This window comes from Pipistrellus kuhlii, unplaced genomic scaffold (assembly GCF_014108245.1).
Source record: "Pipistrellus kuhlii isolate mPipKuh1 unplaced genomic scaffold, mPipKuh1.p scaffold_m20_p_16, whole genome shotgun sequence".
Classification (NCBI taxonomy): Eukaryota; Metazoa; Chordata; class Mammalia; order Chiroptera; family Vespertilionidae; genus Pipistrellus; species Pipistrellus kuhlii.
This window is the reverse complement of record NW_023425471.1, coordinates 13,120,742-13,141,757: the sequence shown is the minus strand read 5'-3', so window position 1 is coordinate 13,141,757 and position 21,016 is coordinate 13,120,742. Positions and strand designations below refer to the sequence as shown.

Here is a 21,016-nt window from a genome sequence, read left to right as displayed (position 1 = left end):
GGTGTGAGGTGATACCTCATTGTGGTTTTAATTTGCATCTTTCAGATGATTAATGACTTTGAGCATTTTTTTATATGTCTCTTTGCCATTTGTCCACTTTGGAGAAGTATCTATTTATGTCCTTTGCCCATTTTTTAATTGGATTGTTTGTCTTCCTTTTGTTAAGTTATATGAGTTCCTTATATATTTTGGAAATTAACCCCTTACCAGATGTGTCATTGGCAAATATGCTTCCCCATATCTTGACTCTTTTTTCAATTTGTTGATTGTTTCCTTTGCTGTGCAGAAGCTTTTTAGTTTGACGTAGTCCCATTTGTTTATTTTCTCCTTTGTTTCCCTTGCCGGAGGAGATGTATCTGCAAACATATTGCTATAAGAGATGTCTAAGATTTTACTGATGATGGTTTATTTTTGAATTTTTATGGTTTCATGACTTACATTCAAGTCTTTTATCCATTTTGCATTTATTCTTGTGTATGAAGTAAGTTAGTGGTTTGGTTTAATTTTTTTTGCATGTATCTATTTTCCCAACACCATTTACTAGTATTAAAGAGACTATCTTGACTCCATTGTATGCTCTTGCCTCCTCTGTCAAATATTAATTGAGCATAACAACTTGGGTTCATTTCTGGGTTCTCTCTACTGTTCCATTGAGCTAAATGCCTGTTCTTGTGACAGTAACTGGCTGTTTTGATTTCAGTGGCTTAATAGTATATTTTGGTATCCACTAGTGTGATCCCTCCAATTTTGTTCTTCTTTCTCAAGATTTCTGTGGCCAATTGAGGTCTTTTTTGGTTCCATATACATGTTTGGAGCATTTGTTCTAGAACTGTGAAATATGCCGTTAGTATTTTAATAGGGATTTCATTTAACATATAGATTGCTTTGGATAGTATAGACATTTTAATGTTAATACTATCAATCCATGAATGCAATATATTCTTCTACTTGTTTATATCTTCCTCTATCTCCTTTTTGCAATGTCCTATAGTTTTTCGAGTACAAGTATTTTACCTTCATGTTTAAGTTTATTCCTAAGTATATGAACAAATTCCTGGAAAAATACAACCTTCCAAAACTCAATCAGGAAGAACCAGAAAACATAAATAGGCTGATAAAAATTGATGAAATTGAAATAGTAATTAAAAAAAAAACTCCCAGCAAACAAAAGCACTGGTCTGGATAGCTTCACAGGGGAGTCTTCCCAATATTCATAAAGAACTAGCATCTATCCTCCACAAAATATTCCATAAAATCCAAGGGGAGGGAACACCTCTAAGCTCTTTTTATGAGGCCAGCATTATCCTAATTCCAAAACCAGGTAAAGACACCACAAAGAAAGAGAATTACAGGCCAATATCCCTAATGATCATAGATGCTAAATCCTCAACAAAACATTAGCAAATCATATTCAGCAATATATTAAAAAGATCATACACCATGACCAAGTGGGATTTATTTCAGGGATGCAAAGCTGGTACACTATTCCCAAATCAATATTTGTGATACATCACATAAACAAATTGAAAGACAAAAACCACATGATCGTATCAATAGATACAGAAAAAGCATTCAACAAAATCCAACACCCATTTTTGATACAAACTCTCATCAAAGTGGGAATAGAGGGATCATACCCTCAATATAATAAAGGCCGTATATGACAAACCTACAGCCAACATCATACTAAAACTAAAACTGTTTCCCCTAAGAACAGGAACAAGACAGGGATGTCTGTTTTTACTGCTATTACTCAATATAGTACTGGAAATCCTAGACACAGATATCAGACAAAGAAAACATCAAAGGCATCCAAATTGGAAAGGAAGAAGTAAAATTGTCACTATTTGCAGATGACATGATATTGTACATAGAAAAGCCTCCACCAAAAAACTACTAGATTTAATAAATGAATTTGACAGTATAGAAGGATACAAAATTAACACCCAGAAATCCACTGTATTTTTATACACCAATTTTGAACTCTCAGAAAGAAAAACTAAAAATAATCAATTTACCATTTCCACCAAAAATTAAGTTACTTAGGAATAAACTTATTTCACACAATATTTTAAAGATAACTAAAAATTCTTGTTTTGCATGTTCTGATAATTTTTGCTTCTCCTGGAATCTGTAATCCAGAATACTTTTACCTTTTTAATATATATATATATATATATATATATATATATATATATATATATATATTATTATTATTATATTCTATTAATTTCAGAGAGGAAGGGAGAGAGAAATAGAAACATCAATGATGAGAGAGAATTATTGGTCAGCTGCCTCCTGCATGCCCCACAGTGGGGATGGAGTGTGCAACCCAGGCATATGCCCCAACCAGGAATCGAACCATGACCTCTTAGTTCATAGATTGATGCTCATCCACTGAGCCAAGCCAGCTGGGCTATGTTTTGGCTTGTGAGCCCATCCCCTCCCCGCTCTAGGGTACTGGCTACTCTGTTAAGTAATACATAGGAGAAACCCATCACCCAATTCATTCAACCCCAATGAGTGTAGTAGGGAGGAAGAAATGAGCCCTAAGGTGGAAAGCAATAGGCATCCAAAAACTGCAACAAGGCCAATTTCTCATTGCTCCTTAGGTCATGGCTTCAATTTGCATTTCTTCTACTCCCTCAGGAAAAGGTAACATTAGGAGGAGACAATCATCATGCTGTAAAATTTCCTCCTTTTACAGGGCCAAAAGTGAGTACCAGAAGGCCAAGTCTCATAGTTTTCTCAGTATTCCAAGAACACAGGGCTTCTGAATAGACTTCATTTTTATTACTGAGATCTGCAAAAATTCTAGGCAAAAATGATGGCATCCAAACCCCTGCAGTAAGAGATTTGAGCAAGCTTTAGCATAGCTTCTGGCTACCTAAGGCCACTTCCCTAGGATGACTCAGTCCCCTATCTGGAAAAACTCCAGGCTGCTGAAAGAATTTACCCAGCCAACACCTGACAATGGACTCTGACCTCCCTTTCTTAAAGCATTTATTTTTAAAAAAAATGGGTTTGTATCTCTTACAACCCAATAATGTCTTTCTCAAGGACCTGAAAGCCATTCCTTTGAAATGCAATCATCAAGAAGGATAAGGGCCTCTGTCTCCTGGTTTCTAAGGGAGGGTAGAAGCCTAACTTTGATAAATGCCTGTTAGCAGACATGGTGACCTAAGGGAATTTACATTGACCAAGCCTGTTCCCTGCCTTTTGTAATTTTTCACTTCCCAGACTCTGTTCCAGCCTCCTCCTTACTCCCAACTTCCCCCTTTTTAAAACACTCACTCTCCTCTGAGCAAATCAGGAACTGAGCTCAGTTCTTTATCCTACTTCAGTAGTTATTGAATATAATTTGTTTTGACTGCTTTAACTAATATCTGGTTTTGTTTATATGTGGTAATATTTCAACCCAAGCTCTGAATTGTTAAGGACGCAAAGAAGGCACAAGGCAAGAAGAGCAAAGAAGAACCGAGAGCAGTATTTTTAAAAAATATATTTTATTGATTTTTTACAGAGAAAGAGGAGAGAGAGAGAGAGAGAGAGAGAGAGAGAGAGAGAGAGAGAGAGAGAGAAACATCAATAAGCTGCCTCCTACACCCCCCCAATTGGGGATGTGCCCACAACCAAGACACATGCCCTTGACTGGAATCAAACCCGGGACCCTTCAGTCCACAGGCTGATGCTCTATCCACTGAGCCAAACCGGTTTCGGCAAGAGTAGTACTCTTACAGTACACACAGGCATCTGCACGGGCCATCATGTGGCTTCCTGCCCCAGGCCAAATCTCAATTCAGTGCACCCCCATACCAGTTCAGAAAAGTCTACTGCCCTAGCTTTCACCACGGAGTGTTCTTACACATTTTTAGAAGATGTCCTCCTTAGGGTGTGGCAGCTATTTGGGGACCTAGGAGGAGTGCCCCTTCAGAGTCTTACTGAAACAGAAACCTGATGAAAGAAAATGTTCACCTTCCCTTCTTTCTGGTCCCAGCCTACCAACCCCTTCTTAGCTCTCTCTTCCTTCAGATCACTTTTCTCCCTTCTCTGTCTAAAAGCTACCATCTCCAATTGTATCTGAATTTCCTTTTTTAAAATTGATCTGTAATTGACATATAGAATTATATTAGTTTCTGGTGTACAATGATTCCATATTTCTATATATTGTGAAATGCTCACTACAGTCAGTCTAGTTAACATCTGTCTAAATATATAGTAACAAATTTATTTTCTTGTGATGAGAACTCAAGATCTATACTCTTAGCAACTTGCAAATATGCAACACAGTACTATTACTTATAGTCCCCACAGTGTATATTACATTCCCATGACTTATTCATTTTATAAATAGAGGCCTGTTGCAGGAAAATTCCTGCAATAGGGCTTCTGCTGCCATTACCGCCCCGCCTGCTTCCTTCCCTTTTCCCTACCCTGCCTGCTTTCCTCCCTTCTCCCCCGCCCCACTAGCTTGCTTTTCCGAAGCTTTGCTCCCTTCTGCAGCACCTGGCTTCTTTCTATCCATACACTGTCCTCAGTCTTTGCTCTGGCCTGGATATGCAAATTAACCACCATCTTGGGCGGGTTAATTTGCATGCTTGCCTTGATTGGCTGGTGGGTGTGGCTGGTGGGCATAGTAAAGGTATGGTCAATTTTCATGTTTCTCTTTTATTTGGTAGGGTTGGAAGTTTATACATCTTGACTTCCTTCACCCATTTTGCTACCACCATAACCACTTCCCCAGCCTCTGGCAACCACTAATCTGTTCTCTGTAACTATGAGCTCATTTTTTAATTGATTTTTTTTTCTGAGAGAGAGAAAGGGGGTGAGGGGAAGGGAGAGGGATAGAAAGATAGAAACACTGATGTGAGAGAAACATCAACTGGCTGCCTCCTGCACACTTCCCACTGGGGACTGAGCCTGCAACCTGACTGGGAACAAATCAGTGACTTCTTGGTTCATGGGTCAGTGCTCAACCACTGAGCCATACCAGCTTGGCTATGAGCTCATTTTTTTAAATAAGTTTCACATATAAGTAAGATCATATAGGTGTCTTTTTCTAACCATATCTTTTAACTTTTTTATTTGGGAGTATTAAGCTCTCAATTAGTAAACTTAACTGTGATATAGTTTATGTTTATATATTCCAAAACACGTTAAAGTGATCTGTGAAATAAAGGGCAATTTACTCCAGATCTCTGACTTTTAGGAGAAAAAAAAAGTAAATAATTAGCAGAAACTGAATTTTGACTTCATCAAATTTGTAGGTAGAGGAGTTCTTCTTGTCCTAAAGCAAGCCCTATCCCATCATTCTTCCAAATATGAATCTGTAGCCTACTTTAAAAAAATCTGGCTTTTCCTAGACTATGACATATTTTGAACCTTTACCAATGATTATTGCCCCCCCACCACCACCTCCTGTCAAGTAGGAGGAAACATATATTTCTTACCTCCTTCCCTTTTGGGTGCTAACCAGTTTCTCTCACCCTCAATAACACTCAGCCCTTAGATAATTATTCTAGATGAAAAAGTTCTTGCACCAAAAAAAATATCTAGAACATTTCTGTTCTAATACTGGCCCAAGGATTGGCAGGATTGACATCAACTGCGAGCGTGTTAGAAAAGCAGAATCTCAGACCAACTCCAATTTAAAAAAAGAGCTACCTCTTTATAACATATAATCTTGTATTGCTAATAGCTTAAACGTTTTCTAAATGTCTACCTGTAATAGAATCTATTTTAACTTAATCTCTTTATGGGGTATTTGATTATCATGCATTATTTGTGAATACCATCTGTACTAAATTCTATTTAATTTAAATTAGCATTAAAATATTAATGAGAACTGCTCCCAATTTAACATAATTTCAAGAAGAGATGGTTGTTTAATTGGTACTTTGGATTTTGTTTTTCCTTTTCCGTAACTTTGCAAAGTTCTGGATTTTTCAAAAATAAAAAAATCGTGTTCATTAACTATTTAGAATTGACTAAAAGTTTCATAATCTGATTGTAACTTTTAGGCTACAGTTACTGTAACTATAAGTTGATTTGCTTATTTTTGGTTTTATATATAAAAATATCCCTTTGTAACAACTGTTAGTTTCTTCCCCTATTGCGTGGAAGGAGCCGACAGTTTCCTGGAAAAGGAAGCATGACAGCATAGCAGCTGAAATAATAGGGCTAACTGACAAATATACAAAGGAATAAACATAGAAGGGCAGTGAAAGCAGATGAATCAGGTTGGAGTAGGAAGGGAAGGAGATGAAGATCAGAAGAGAATGGAGGAGTCTGAAATAAAGGCAAAGGGACAAGAATTCTGATGAAGAGGCATTGACAAGATGAATGATATTCCCTGCAAACTCCCCTTTCACTTGCAGTGGAAGAAATATAATATGTCCAGATGATAGACATTTGTTTTCTCTTTACAATACCATACCGTGACACACAGAACTCAAGTTCAGCTGTAGTAACATGCCTACAGGGCCAAATTCTGCCCTGAGATAAGGAATCCAAGTGTGAAATATTCTGATTTCACAAGTGTACTTCCCTAATTAAGAACTATACAAGGACATATCTTATTCTTTCCAGATATATGGAGATAATTTTCCCGCTATGCAGACTATACAGTTATTTGAGACTCTGTTTATGTTGTATGATTCTCATAAAAATATTCAGCATGGAAAGGAAATATATTTTTGTTTTTAAGAGCATGGCCTCTGGAGTCAGACTCCCTAGGTTCAAATATCAGCCATGGTTTGTGCAGTTGTGCGACTCTATACCCCAGTTTCCTCCTCTGCAAAATAGAGATAATAGAAAAATATTTGTCTGTGAGTTTAACGTTTTTAGATTCTACAAATAAATAAGATCATATACTATTGGTATACTATTGGCTTTCTATATCTGGCTTATTTTACTTAGCATAATTTCTTTCAGTTGCAGCTATGATGTTGAAAATAGCAATCTTTCGTTTTTAAAATCCTCATTTGAGGATGTGGTTTGCTTATTCATTTATTTATTTATTTATTGAGAGAGAAAAAGAGAGACCTGGATCAAACCCAAAACCTAGGTATGTGCTCTGATGGGAAATCAAACCTCCATATTTTGGTGTATTATAAATGACAACTCTCAATCAACTGAGCCTGGCCACAGCAAGATTTCCTTCCTTTTATGACTGATTAATATTCTATTTTGTATATTTATTGTGCCCCAACATGTATGCACACTTTAACAGATGATAGCTCAATTTTGGGGAAAAATGCATTTTAATAAACACTGCCTTTATAATTATTCAAATATATTTATATTTGTTTTAATATTATCTATTTTGAATAATGTTTTAATGAACATATAGGAGTGTTGATATCCCTTTGAGATATTGATATCATTTTTTGTGGATAAATTATCAAAAGTGGAATTGTTGAGCCATATGGTAGTTCTACTTTTAATTTTTTTTTAGGAACCTCCATACTGTTTTTCCCAATAGCTGTAACAATTTGCATTTCTACCAACAGTTCACAAGGGTTCTTTTTCTTCACATCATCGCCAACACTTTCTATCTCATCTTCTTTATGACTACCATTCTAACAAGTGTGAGTGATAATTCATTGTGGTTTTGATTTGCATTTCTCTGATGATTTGGTGACTAGAGTTAATACTACTGTAGTATGTACTTGAAATTTGCTAAAAGAGTAGATTTTAAGTGCTCTCACTGCATGCAATAAAGGGATCTATGTGAAGCGGTGAATGCGTTAATTTGCTGGATCATGCTAATCATTTCACAGTGATATGTCTATCAAATCATCACGTATACTCTTTAAACATATACAACTTTTATTTGTCAGTGGTATCTCAATAAAGCTGGAAAAAGGGGAGAAAACCCACCTGCATTGAGATATTGGGAGGATTAGATGTAAAGGATTTAGCACAGTGCCTGCATGAATTGCAGTGCATAGTAAATATTTAATATTCAAAACAAATTTTAAAATATGCACATTAGCTTATAAATAAAAAATTATCTCTGAAGAATACAGGAAACTGATGAGGTTGGTTGCATCAGGGAAAGAAGCCAGGTGCTCAGGGAAGGGTGCAGGAGGGAGATATTTCACACCGTATAGTCTTTTATGTCTTAGGAATTTTAAACCATGTAAATGCTCTGCACATGCAATGAAGCATTAAATAAATAAATAAAATAGAAATAAAAGGCATTCTGCTTCGCTTCCACCTTTCTGTTTACAGCTTTAGAAAGCTTATACTTAGCGGTCTCTCGTGGCATTTTGTTAAGATTTGGTGGCAGTTGGTGTTAAAGCCATCAACAAACATTTATGAGGCTCGTGAGAAATTCTAGACATATGGTGATCAAGGCATGGTCCCCTCTCTCAAGGACCATGAAGCTCACCTATAAAGAGAACACAATCACACCAAGTAAAAGGGTCAATCCAAACAAGAGTTTCATTTAGAACTAAACCACAAGGAGCATATCCACGTGCTTCAATAATCAAGGATTACAGAGGACTGGTACAGAGCATGTTAGGAGAGGGACTGCAGCTGAAGCAGGGTGTTGAATAATGTGTAGATGTTATTGTTGGAGGAAGGGTTTTCTAGTGAGAAATAGGGAATAATGTGGTAGAAGGCCAATCAGATGTCATCATAGGTTCCTAGGTGAAGCTTCCCCCCAAACCAGTTTTTCTGATTAAAAAGAGTGAGGAAAGGAAGAAAAAATTGACTAAACAGGCAGACATCTTTTTTTGTTTTGTTTTTTAATATATTTCATTGATTTTTTACAGAGAGTAAGGGAGAGGGATGGAGAGTTAGAAACATTGATGAGATGGGAGAGAAACAGAATTATAGATCAGCTGCCTCTTGCACACCTCCCACTGGGGATGTGCCTGCAACCAAGGTACATGCCCTTGACCGGAATTGAACCTGGGACTTTTCAGTCCGCAAGCCAATGCTCTATCCACTGAACCAAACTGGTTTCAGCCAGGCAAACATCTTTTGCTGGCCACCTTTATTCTTCCCCAAGATCCACACAGGATGCCAGGACGTGGAGCCACTATATTGCCATTCTAGGACCCAAGACACATGCTATGGAGGGGAGGGGGAAGCTTGAAGGAGCCTCAATACTTGGTCTCCTTGAGTAACTGCAACACCTCTGGATTGCTTCCTTTCTACCATTTTGTCATAGGAGAAAAGCAAAATCTTATTTCACTACACCATTCCATCCTGATTTCTGCTACATGCTGTGAAACACAATCTAAAATAATATGGCTATATAGTTTTTCAATTAACGCTGTGCAACAAACTTTAGTTTTCCAACATTTTTACACATAGGGTTGCCAGGTAAAATAAATACAGGATTCCCCGTTATGTTTGAATTTCAGATAAATAACGAATAATTTTGTAGTATAAGTTCATCTCATTTAATATTTTGAATAAGTACTTATACTAGAAAATGATGCATTGTTTATCTGAAATTCAAATGTAATTGACATCCCATATTTTAGTTTGCAAAATATGGCAACCCTAGTTACATGGCCACACAAAACCTGTTCATGGCCAGACCATTACTATTTGCAAGAGAATCTTGGACACATTGCTCTTACCAACTGCAAAAATAAAAAATAAAAAATAAAAAAAATGGAAGTTCCTTCAGTGAGTTAAAAGGGGGAGAATGGGTAGTGCCTGTCACAATAGGGAAGTAGGTTTAGTATTCAGTCCTCAGAGGGGAAACTGCAAGAAGAAGGAAATTGTGTGCATATACCACCTCTGTTTATATTTTAATTCTAAAAGAATATTAGCCACTGAATATACTTATTTTAGTCTATTTTCCACAGTCCTTCCAATCATTGTGTCACTTGTTCAAATAGTTCTGATCACAATGCTGATACAATTTTGAGCCCTTTTTCTTTATAGCAATCTTAAAAGCATGTACCATTGCATGCTCTTTCTAAACATAATTTTTATTGTTGCTGACATTCCATTGAGATGATTTTCTATAGTACTTCACCTTTCCCAATGCTTGATCTACTTGATTCTTTTAAATATTTTTGTTTTATTTTAACCTTAAAATACTAACAGATAAACATCTTTGTTGCAATGTTTTATTTTTTATGAGTTGGAATTTTGAATTATGTATAAAGGAACATGTATTAGATTTAGAATTACTCTGTCAAATAATAGGATTATTTTTAGTCTTGATACATATTTTTAGTTTTAACAGTCCCTGCTTCCAGGGGTTAGCCTTTAGCAAAATTATAAAATTGGGTGACTTTATACTGTCTTTGTATCTGTAACCTTCTGTTCTGCAGATCATTTATGTCTGGTGTAGTCCAAATTCCTTCCCATTTTCAAGCTTCTAATGCTTTTCTGCTCCTTTCTCCCATTTATATCCTGCTTTCAAAAATGGATCTAATTTTAATCATTTATGTCACTTTAAAATTAAGTCAATATTTCTTGGCTCCCAGAGAATATTTGGAGAGGTAATGTACCTTAGTTACAGACTTAGTTTAAATATCAGATTTGTCACTAACTTGCTATGAGTTGAAGAAGTACTTTATGTTTCTGAGACTGGTTTTCTAATCAATAAAATGAAGACATTAGCATCTTCAAGTCAACGTTGTGAGGATAAAATGAGATAATTACATAAAGATTTTAGTAACTCCTAGACCAATAGTAAACATTCAGTAGATTCTAAATATTATTAGTCATAATTATCATCTTTATTTTAACTCCATTTATAACACAGCATGAAATGTTATTCCCCCATAAAGGAATGTCAGGAATTCACCTTAGCTTGACAACATCATACTTCTGTTATTTTTTAAAATATATTTTATTGATTTTTTACAGAGAGGAAGGGAGAGAGATAGAGAGCCAGAAACGTCAATGAGAGAGAAACATCGACCAGCTGCCTCTTGCACATCCCCTACCGAGATGTGCCCGCAGCCAACGTACATGACCTTGACTGGAATGGAACCCAGGACCTTTCAGTCTGCAGACCGACGCTCTACCACTGAGCCAAACCGGTTTCGGCAAATACTTCTGTTATTTTATTTAACAATATTTTGATGAATTTTCCTCCTCCACCATTCATTATAGAATCTTCTGTAATGTCCTTGAAATTATGTAATGTGAATGAATACTCATCAGCTACTGTGCAAAAGATGGTCACCGCGCCAGACTAAAGTACTTAAAACATTTTTACCCACAAAAAATATCTACATTACTTTAAACATTTATATTTCATAGAAGATAATTAAAAAAAAACACCAACAAACTACAGTAAACATTGTTTCACTTTTACATAAAATGTCAATTGAAATAAAGAAATGGTGACATAACCATGTATATTTTGAATCATTAAGACAAGTATTTGATGGAAATGTAAAAGAAAAGTATTGGGACACATGCACCCATCAACTAACCAATAAAAGTAGTAAATACATTTTAACAGTAATAAATTAAAGGAAAAATGTTAGCAATTTGTTTGAGATATTAAAAAGTATTAATCATGACTATTATAGCTATCAACTCCCTACTTCCTTTTGTTAATAATAAAAAAATGGGCCCTAGCCGTTTGACTCATTGGATAGAGCATCAGCCTGCGGGCTGAAAGGTCCCAGGTTCGAATCTGGCCAACTGCACATGCCCAGGTTGTGGGTTCGATCGCCAGTAGGAGGCAGCCAATCAATGATTCTCTCATCATTTATGTTTCTATCTCTCCTTCTCCATTTCTCTCTGAAATAAATATATATATATATATATATATATATATATATATATATATAATATATATATATTTATATTTTTATATATTATATATATTTATATATATTATATATATTTATATTTATATTTTTCATATATGTATTTATATTTTTAATATATTATATATATATATATATATATTTTTTTTTTTTTTTAATGGGGACTCTGGCTTTACTCACATGCTTCTTCAAAACAAATACCCTGTTTCCCCAAAAATGAGACAGTGTCATATATTAATTTTTTCTCCCAAAGTTGTGCTAGGTCTTATTTTCAGGGGATGTCTTATCTTTCCATGTGCTAGGTCTTATTTTCGGAGGATGTCTTATTTTCAGGGAAACTCGGTAGTACAAGATGTTGGCATGCAGAAGTTTTCAATTTCAGCAAACATTGATATTTTCCTCAACAACCTTACAGATTTAAAATGTATCTCTAATCCAAATTGTCCCCTTTGAAAAGGCAACAAGGCAAGAGTAGAACAATAAAGTAAATGCTACTGGCATGTATATTTAGAGGGCCAGGAGAAAAGAGGGTGAACAAAGGTTGGGAAGAACACAAAGCTAGACAAAAATGAAAACATTTTTTAAGTTATGTCCATATTTTCTACTACAGATATCCAATATCTGGAGGCACAACTTTGTTCTAGTAATTTATCTGCAAGTGGCAAAGAGGATGGCAATGTGGGAATAAAAATTGCGTGTATGTTTTTATAGAAAGATTTATAATTATTGAATTGAAAATCATTTAGTCATTTCAGTTACAAAAGTTAGAACAAAATAAAATTCATGATTGTGAATAGCATGCTGCTGTGCGAATCCTTGTAAAGGGAAGAAAATTACACATGGCATTAGAGATTAATATTTGATATTTCCTTTTGCTATCTCCTTTGTTTTATAATGTTACCTATTGAACAAATTCAATAAGGAACCCCTAAAAATTTCAGATTGAAATGTACCAATAGTTATGAGCTCAGAGACATTGAAAGTCTGAAAAATGACTGCCTCCCATAATACTGAGCTTTACTCACATTGAACTCCACATCTGTCTACTCTTTCTCAAGCCACCCCCAGATGTTAGCATTCTTTTACCACTGGCCTAAACCCTTCTTGCCCATTACATTTTTCCCCATATAAATTGCATCTACTTAATGACATTAGCTACCAAAAAGAATGTGACCATATTTCTGAAACCTCGCTGGAATTTTCCCCAGCAGAATGTATCCATTTTCTTGTAGCAACTTAAATGTCCCATTTAGAACCCATCATATTCTGTTAGAGTTCTAGTACATTTACACATTGTCCTCTCTTGAAAACATCTGCAATTCTCTGACTGGGCTTCTCTCAGCTAATATATGCAAGGGACTGGCTGGGAGTGGCAGGTTTCTAGAAATCCTCAACCAATAGGAGATGGGAGCCGGAAGATATCCCAGTGCAGCTCTCAACGGGGCCAAATCTCAGACATGTTTAACACTACCTCCCAGATATCTTTCTGAGGCTTGAGCCACATTTGTACAAGCAACAATACAATTGGCTTCCTTCTTTCCTGTTCTCACTTTCTTATTCTCCTACTGGTGTTTTCTGGGAATCATCTGCCTAATAAATGACTTTTTCTTAAGTCCTTGTCTCAGCATCTGCTTCTTGGAGATCCCAAGTTAAGATAGTATCGGAAACTGTCCTAGGAAATAGAATTTCAGGATGGGATGCTGGAATGAGATCATTTGCTGGTTAAATGGCAAGAAAGATTCATCGATGGTGGTGAGGGGGACTGCATCATCATGATTATTAAGAATTGCACATATAGTGAGCTTGGATGGAACACAGGCATATCTCCTTTTGTTGTACTTTGCTTTAGTGTACATCACAGATGTTGCATAGTTTGCAAATTGAAGTCAAGATTATGACTCACTTTCTTGCCATACTTGCTTTATTGTGATGGTCCAGAACCAACCTGCAGTATCTCCGAGGTCTGCCTGTATAGATGCAATAGCTCTAATAGCCTAGAGATGGGGGAGGGAACAATAAAAAGGACTGTGGACTTGGCTGGCTGTTGTTATCTGTGGTTGGAACCTAGACCAAAGAAAATTGCAAGCTGAGGTCAGCCAATTATCAAGTTAAAGTCAGAATGCTACTTGACAGCTATTGAGAAGTGTTTGCTATCCTAGACCCAGGGGAAAGAATGTGCTGAGAATCACTACCATGATCTGATTGTAAAAGTGGTGGAGTTACAAAGAAGACTTCAGCAAATCTTTTATGCTTAAGGTTAAGCCCTAATAGGGGAAGAATAGAACTCTGTAAGAAATGGGAGTGGGATAATTGAGAATAAGTACTGGAAAACGTTGAACCCACAGATCTACTCTCCCTTATTCTCATTGCTTCTACCAATAATTAGGGTCTACTCTCACATGGCACCATCTGGGGAGCGCTGTTTCTGCTATGCCAGGAAGAAATGTACTGATGGGAAATGGGGAAACATGTCTGGGAAAGGATCTTGTATGTGCTGGACTGGAGTGAGGATCATTGAAATGAAGATGGGTAGAGATTTTATTGAGGCATGCTCCTGAATCAGAATTAAACATGCTGGCAAAGACATGAGAGGGGATGTATGTAATACTTTCAACAATAAAGATTTTAAAACACACACACACACACACACACACACATCTAGGCCTAGTCCAGATCTAGGTTTGAGGTTCAGTCTTGAATATACCACTGGGTGCCATACTTATTGAGAATATTTTACTGTCATCTTTAATTCAGTATGCATAAAGCAATATTGATACTTTTCTATGACCTACTAACTTATTTGAAGACCCAGTCTTCTAGAAATTCCTAAGTAACCTCAATCCTTTTAGTAAGTGTGGCTCAAAACCTCTGAGCTTTCACCCAATTCTATCTGGCTTTTTAATTTATTGTAGTGTTGTCAAACTCCAATCTTCTATCACCATTTTTGCTACTTACTCAAATGAACTGCATTGCTATTTCCTTAATATTTTTTCTTAAATCAAGTCACTCTTTTACTTTAATAAGTTTATTATAAAAATTAAGACTATATCACTACTATTAGTATAAGTGGTAAACTGGTATCATTGACCATAAATAGAGGATAACTGTAAAAATAAGTACAATGAAAAAAATACATATTTTAGCTAGATACTGCTGGCTTCTGAAGGTTCTGAACATAAGGCTTGCTCACTCTGTTTAAAAAAGGAGATCAGCAAATGTTAGAGAGGTGTTAAGTCAAAATAGCTCAAATAGCTCAAATTGAGAATTTCTTCTTGACATAATTAGAGGGATTGGAAGAGATTTAAAATGGAAATAGCATTTTTCCTATGTGATAGTTTATTCTTTAATGCCTTTCCGCTGCAATTTAAATTATCTTAAATACCACCCCAAATCATCTTAGATACCTTGTGCCAAGAGTCCCACACTTAGCAAAACATTCTTAAATAGTGATTTAAAAATTAGCTTGGGAAGGGCAGGTATGGTGTGGAAGGGGTCAATGGGAAAAAAAGGCTGGGGCATTTATTATATTTCAATAATAAAAATGTTCAAGACAAGTCATTATTGCTGTCATTGTCAATGCCATCATCATCATCTCCACTCTCCTCCATGTTCTTTTTTTTTTTTTTTTTAGCCTCACCCGAAGATATTTTTCCATAAATTTTTAGAGAGAGTGGAAGAGAGAGGGAAAGATAGAGAGAAATACAGATGTAAGAGAAATACATTGATGGGTTGCCTCCTGCACAGGCCCTGGTTGGGGAGGAGCCTGCAACCGAGGTATGTGCCTTGATCAGACTTGAACCCGGGAATATTGGGAATATCATGTTCTGTTGAGTAAGGTAGATTCTTCTGTATTACCTCTAGTAACTCCCAAGGATATCAGTATGTTTTAGTCTCCTTTAGGCCATTTATCATCATGTGTGAATTTTATTTCTTTTGGTGGTTGTGTTTAAAGTCGATCTCATTTAAGCAGAACATAAGCTTGGTGAGTGTGAGTGTGGATTGTCTTGGGGGACAATTTATCTTTAGCATTTAGAACAAAACCTGTCACATACTAGATTCTCAATGACAATGAACAAGTTACCAGTTTAACTTTCCCAACTTAGGTTTCATAACCTTCAAAATGAAGATAATAATACAAACTTAACAGAGTGGTTGTGAGAATTCAATGAGATAATATATATAAAGGTACTGGTACATCAACACAAGCTATTAGTAGTATATTGTCCTGTTGTTAAAATAAGGCTAATCTTAGACTAGTGTCAAAGGCTTCTGGATTTATGTCATCAAATTTTCTTCATATTTCTTAACCCATTTTTGGATATTTTAAATATATTTTATTGATTTTTTACAGAGAGGAAGAGAGAGGAATAGAGAGTTAGAAACATCAATGAGAAAAAAAACAAACAAACAAACAAACATTAATCAGCTTCCTACAGGGGATGTGCCCACGATCAAGGTACACATCCTTGACCAGAATCAAACCTGGCACCCTTCAGTCCGCAGGCCGACACTCTATCCACTGAGCCAAACTGGTTAGGGCTCTTAATGCATTTTTCACATTAACTTAAATCTCCAGCTCTTATTGTAATATTTATTTATTTAGTATTTGTATTACCAGTTTAGGGTATACAAAAGAAAAAGTCCTAGTTCTTGCCCTCATACAGATGTAAAATACTTAAAAAGGGAAAAAATCATGTGATAATAACCATCTATACTAATAAAAGGGTAATATATAAATTGATCAGGATGTCCTCACAGTAATGACCAAACAGCAGGCTGCGTGGGGCGACAAGGCCAGCAGGTGGGGCAATGAGGGGTGACCAAACGACCAAACAGCAGGCTGTATGGGGTGACCAGACCAGCAGGAGGGGCAATGAGGGGCAACCAGCCTGCAGGGGGGGGCAGTGATTGGTGACCAGGCTGGCAGGGGGTGAGGTGGGGATGACTAAGACGGCAGGGGGGCAGTTAGGGGTGACCAGGCCAGTAGGGGGCCAGTTAGGGGCAATCAGGCAGTCAGGCAGGTGAGCAGTTAGGAGTCAGTGGTCCCAGGTCCAACATCCCTTGAGGGGTCCTGGATTGGAGAGGGTGCAGGCGGGGCTGAGGGGGAACCCCCCCCCCCCCCCGTGCACAAATTTTGAACACTAGGCCTCTAGTAATGAAATAATGCAAATATTAGAGTAATAATATGCTGACTACCTGGATAGAAATGGGCAGGGCATAGAGGAAGCAGGAGAGGAACAAAATGTGTAAGCCAGTGCTCAACATTCCTGCAGTGCTCTTACCACAGCTCCATAACTTGGGCTTTTCCTATCCTCTGGGTTGCCTTTGCACCCTACTTCAATTTCACTTTTTATATGAAATTTTCCAGTTTCCCTATCAGAACTTATGTTGGCCATTCCTTTACTCCTTTACTCATTAGCTTATACCTCTTTGATGCCCTTTTCCCAGACTCTAGGCTCTCATTTAATTTTACATTTGTTTGTCCTTTTCACAAAATTGCAAGTTTCTAAAGCATGATGTTTTCTGTTTGTTTATCTATAGGCTTCATTGTTATTCAGGGAATAATTTTGCTAAAACTAGACCTACCTTTCTAGGTTCTACAGGTCCAAAATCTATCCATTTGGTTTAATTTAAATATTGGAATTTTTGCCTCAAAGTACATATATTCTTATAAAATATTAATTTTATGAAAGAAGCCATATATAACTTGTAAAATATTTTTTTATTGATTTCACAGAGGAAGGGAGAGAGATAAGCATCAGTGATGAGAGAGAATCATTGATTGACTACCTCCTATACACTCCATACAGGGGATCAAGCCTGCAACCCGGGCATGTGCCCTGACTGGGAATCGAACTGTGACCTCCTGGTTCATAGGTTGACACTCAACCATTGAGCCATGCCTGCCAGGCTGTTTTGCACTTCAAATCTTCTTTCTAACATGTAATTTAAAAAATTGAATTGGGTCCTGGACAGTGTGGGGAATGCAGGAGAAGGTTGACCAATGATTCTCTCTCATCATTGATGTTTTTATTTCTCTCCCCCTCTCCCTTCCTCTCTGAAATCAATAAAAATATATTTTAAAAAAGCATAGCAAGTCAATAGGCACAATCCAGTGCAAACTCTAAAATGGCAATTTAGTTTAAATGAGACTGAATATGAGATGAATAAATGTGGATAAAGCAGAAATGAGTGAAAAATGGTTGTGGTAAAATTACCAGCTGTTATTTATAGTATGTGCCAAGTATAAATATGTCCTTGAAAAGCTTGAAGAGATGAGTCATCAGTTATTTCAAGACAAATTTCTGACTTGCTTTATATTATTTAAGGTTATTTTATGGAGAGAGTATTAAAATTCCTGTGTATAGAGGGACAAATGTATGGAAAGACATTATGAAATGACCAGTGGGCTTCACCTAAGAGTCTAAACTTGTAGTCACCAAACCTTTGTGGAAAAATATATGAGTTTATAGTAATCATAACACCTCATAGCTCAACACCAGTTTACCAGGCTAATTAATTGCAGAGAGATGTTGGTTTGTAGCTTTTCAAAGGTCAAATCAAAGCAAGGGCTTTCTTTTTTTAAATATACAGGTTGCAGCCACTATACATGTGAGTATGTGAGTATGTGAAATGCTCACAACTGTAAACACAAAATTTCTCTTTGTATTATTAAAATCACAACCTGCATGAGTATGTATGTGAAATACAACTGTAAACACTAAGTTTCTCTTTGTATTAAAATCATAACCTGCATGTATTTTATCCCATATAAACAACTGTAAACCTCCTTTTGCCCACCCCTGTACTTTGTTTTGTGGTTGTCCCTAATGGTAATCACACAAATTTAATATGGGAGTCACAGGAGGCTGAAGTCTTATTCAACATAGTAATGGAAGTCCTAATAATAGGGATCAGACAAGAAGAAAACATGAAAGGCATCTAAATTGGAATGGAGGAAGTAAAACTCATTATTCACAGATGACATGATACTGAATGTGGAAAACCCTAAAGTCTTCCCCCAAACACTACTAGATTTAATAAATGAATTTGGCAACGTAGTAGGATATAAAATTCACACCCAGAAATCCATGGCATTTTTATATACCAATAGCGAATTCTCAGAAAGAGAAACTGAAAACACAATCCCATTTAGCATTGCAACAACAACAAAAATTAAGATACTTAGGAATAACCATAACCAAGGAGGTAAAAGACCTGTACTCAGAAAATTCCATGACACTGAATATAGAGATTGATGAAGGTATAAACAAGTGGGAGAATATATCATGTTCATGGATTGGTAGACTCAACATCATTTTAATGTTCATACTAGCCAAAGTAATCTATAGATTCAATGCAATCCCTATTAAAATATCAATGGCATATTTCAAAGAGCTAGAACAAACATTCCAAAAATTTATATGGAACCAAAAAAGACACCAAATAGCCGCAGCAATCTTGAAGAAAAAGAACAAAGTTGGAGGAATCACACACAATACCAGATATCAACTTATATTACAAAGTCACTATAATCAAAACAGCCCAGAAATAGGCACAAGAACAGGCTTATAGATCAATGAAACAGAATGGAGACCCCAGAAATTGACCTAAGCCATTACACTCAATATTTGACATACGATGCAAGAGCATACAATGGAGTCAAGACAGTCCCTTTAATAAACGGTGTTGGGAAAATTGGACAGGTACGTGCAAAAAATAATGAAACTAGATCACCAACTTACACCATACACAAGAATAAACTCAAAATAGGTAGAAGACCCAAAGGTAAGTCGTGAAATCATAAAATCTTAGAAGAAGGCACAGGCAACAAAATCTCAAACATCTCTTATTGCAAAATGTTTATTGATATAACTCCTAGGGTAAAGGAAACAAAGGATAAAATAAACAAATGGGACTCCATCAAACAAAAGGTGCTGCACAGCAAAGGAAACCATCAGCAAAGTGAAAAGAGAGCTCAATGCATGGGAGAACATTTTTGCCATTGTACATCTGATTAGGGGTTAACTTCAAAAATATATGAGGCACTTGCTTCAGGAGCACATATACTAAAATTGGAATGATACAGAGACAATCAGCATGACCCCGGTGAAAGGATGAAATGCAAATATATGAAGAGATATATATGAGGAACTCATACAATTTAACAAAAGGAATACAAACAACTCAATTTTTAAAAATGGGCAAAGGACCTAAATAGACATTTCTTCTAAGTGGATATACAGAAGCCAACAGACAGATGAAAAAATGCTCCAAGTTACTAATCATCCAAGAGATGCAAATTGAACAATGGTGAGTTATCACTTCACACCTGTCAGAATGGCTATCATCAACATATTAACAAACCACAAGTATTGGCGAGGATATGAATAAAATGGAATACTAGTACCCTGCTGGTGGGAATGCAGATTGGTGCAGCCACTGTGGAAAACAGTATGGAGTTTCCTCAAAAAATTCAAAATGGAATTCCCATTTGACTCAATGATCCAACTTCTAGAAATATATCCTAAGAGACACGAAACACGAACCAGAAAAGATATATGCACCCCTATGTTCATAGCAGCATAGTTTACAATAGCTAAGATTTGGAAACAGCCTAAGTGCTTATCAGCAGGTGAATGGATTAAAAAAAAAAAAAAGCCATGGTACATTTACACAATGGAAAACTGTGTTGGTAAAAAAGAAAGAACTCTTACCATTTGCAACAGCATAAATGGACCAGGAGAGTATCATGCTAAGTGAAATAAGCTAGTCAGAGAAAGACAAGCTTCACATAATCTCACTCATATGTGGGATGTAGTGAACAAAATAAATTGATGAAGAAAAATAGATTCAGAAACATAGAAGCATGAAACAGACTGACAAATTTCAGGGGAAATCACTGGGAGGGGAGAGATTACCTGGGGAACTTATATGCATATATGTATTGTCCATGGACAAAAACAGAAAACTTGAGAGGTCCGGGTGCAGGGTGGAGGAGGTCTTTGGGGGGAGGGGGGGAACAAACAAAAAGTACAAAGGGGACATCTGCAATACTTTCAACAATAAAGATAAATTTTAAAAATAAGATATACACACCTTAACAGCTGAAAACTCAATTTTGGAAATACCATGTATTCTAATAAACACTGCCTTTATAGTAAAAAAACAACAACAACACAAAAAAAAAAAAAAACTATGGCTTTCTCTCTGACTGGCTCCAATATACTGATTCCAGACTCTGCTGCTGC

At 36.3% G+C, this 21,016-nt stretch overlaps 1 non-coding gene across 1 annotated transcript; it reads left to right on the top strand.

Moving 5' to 3' along the window:
* Positions 1–19,814: 19,814 nt before the first annotated feature.
* Positions 19,815–19,917, top strand: LOC118720306. Its single transcript, XR_004988400.1, has one exon. It is a non-coding gene; the product is annotated as a U6 spliceosomal RNA (small nuclear RNA).
* The last annotated feature ends 1,099 nt before the right edge of the window (positions 19,918–21,016 follow it).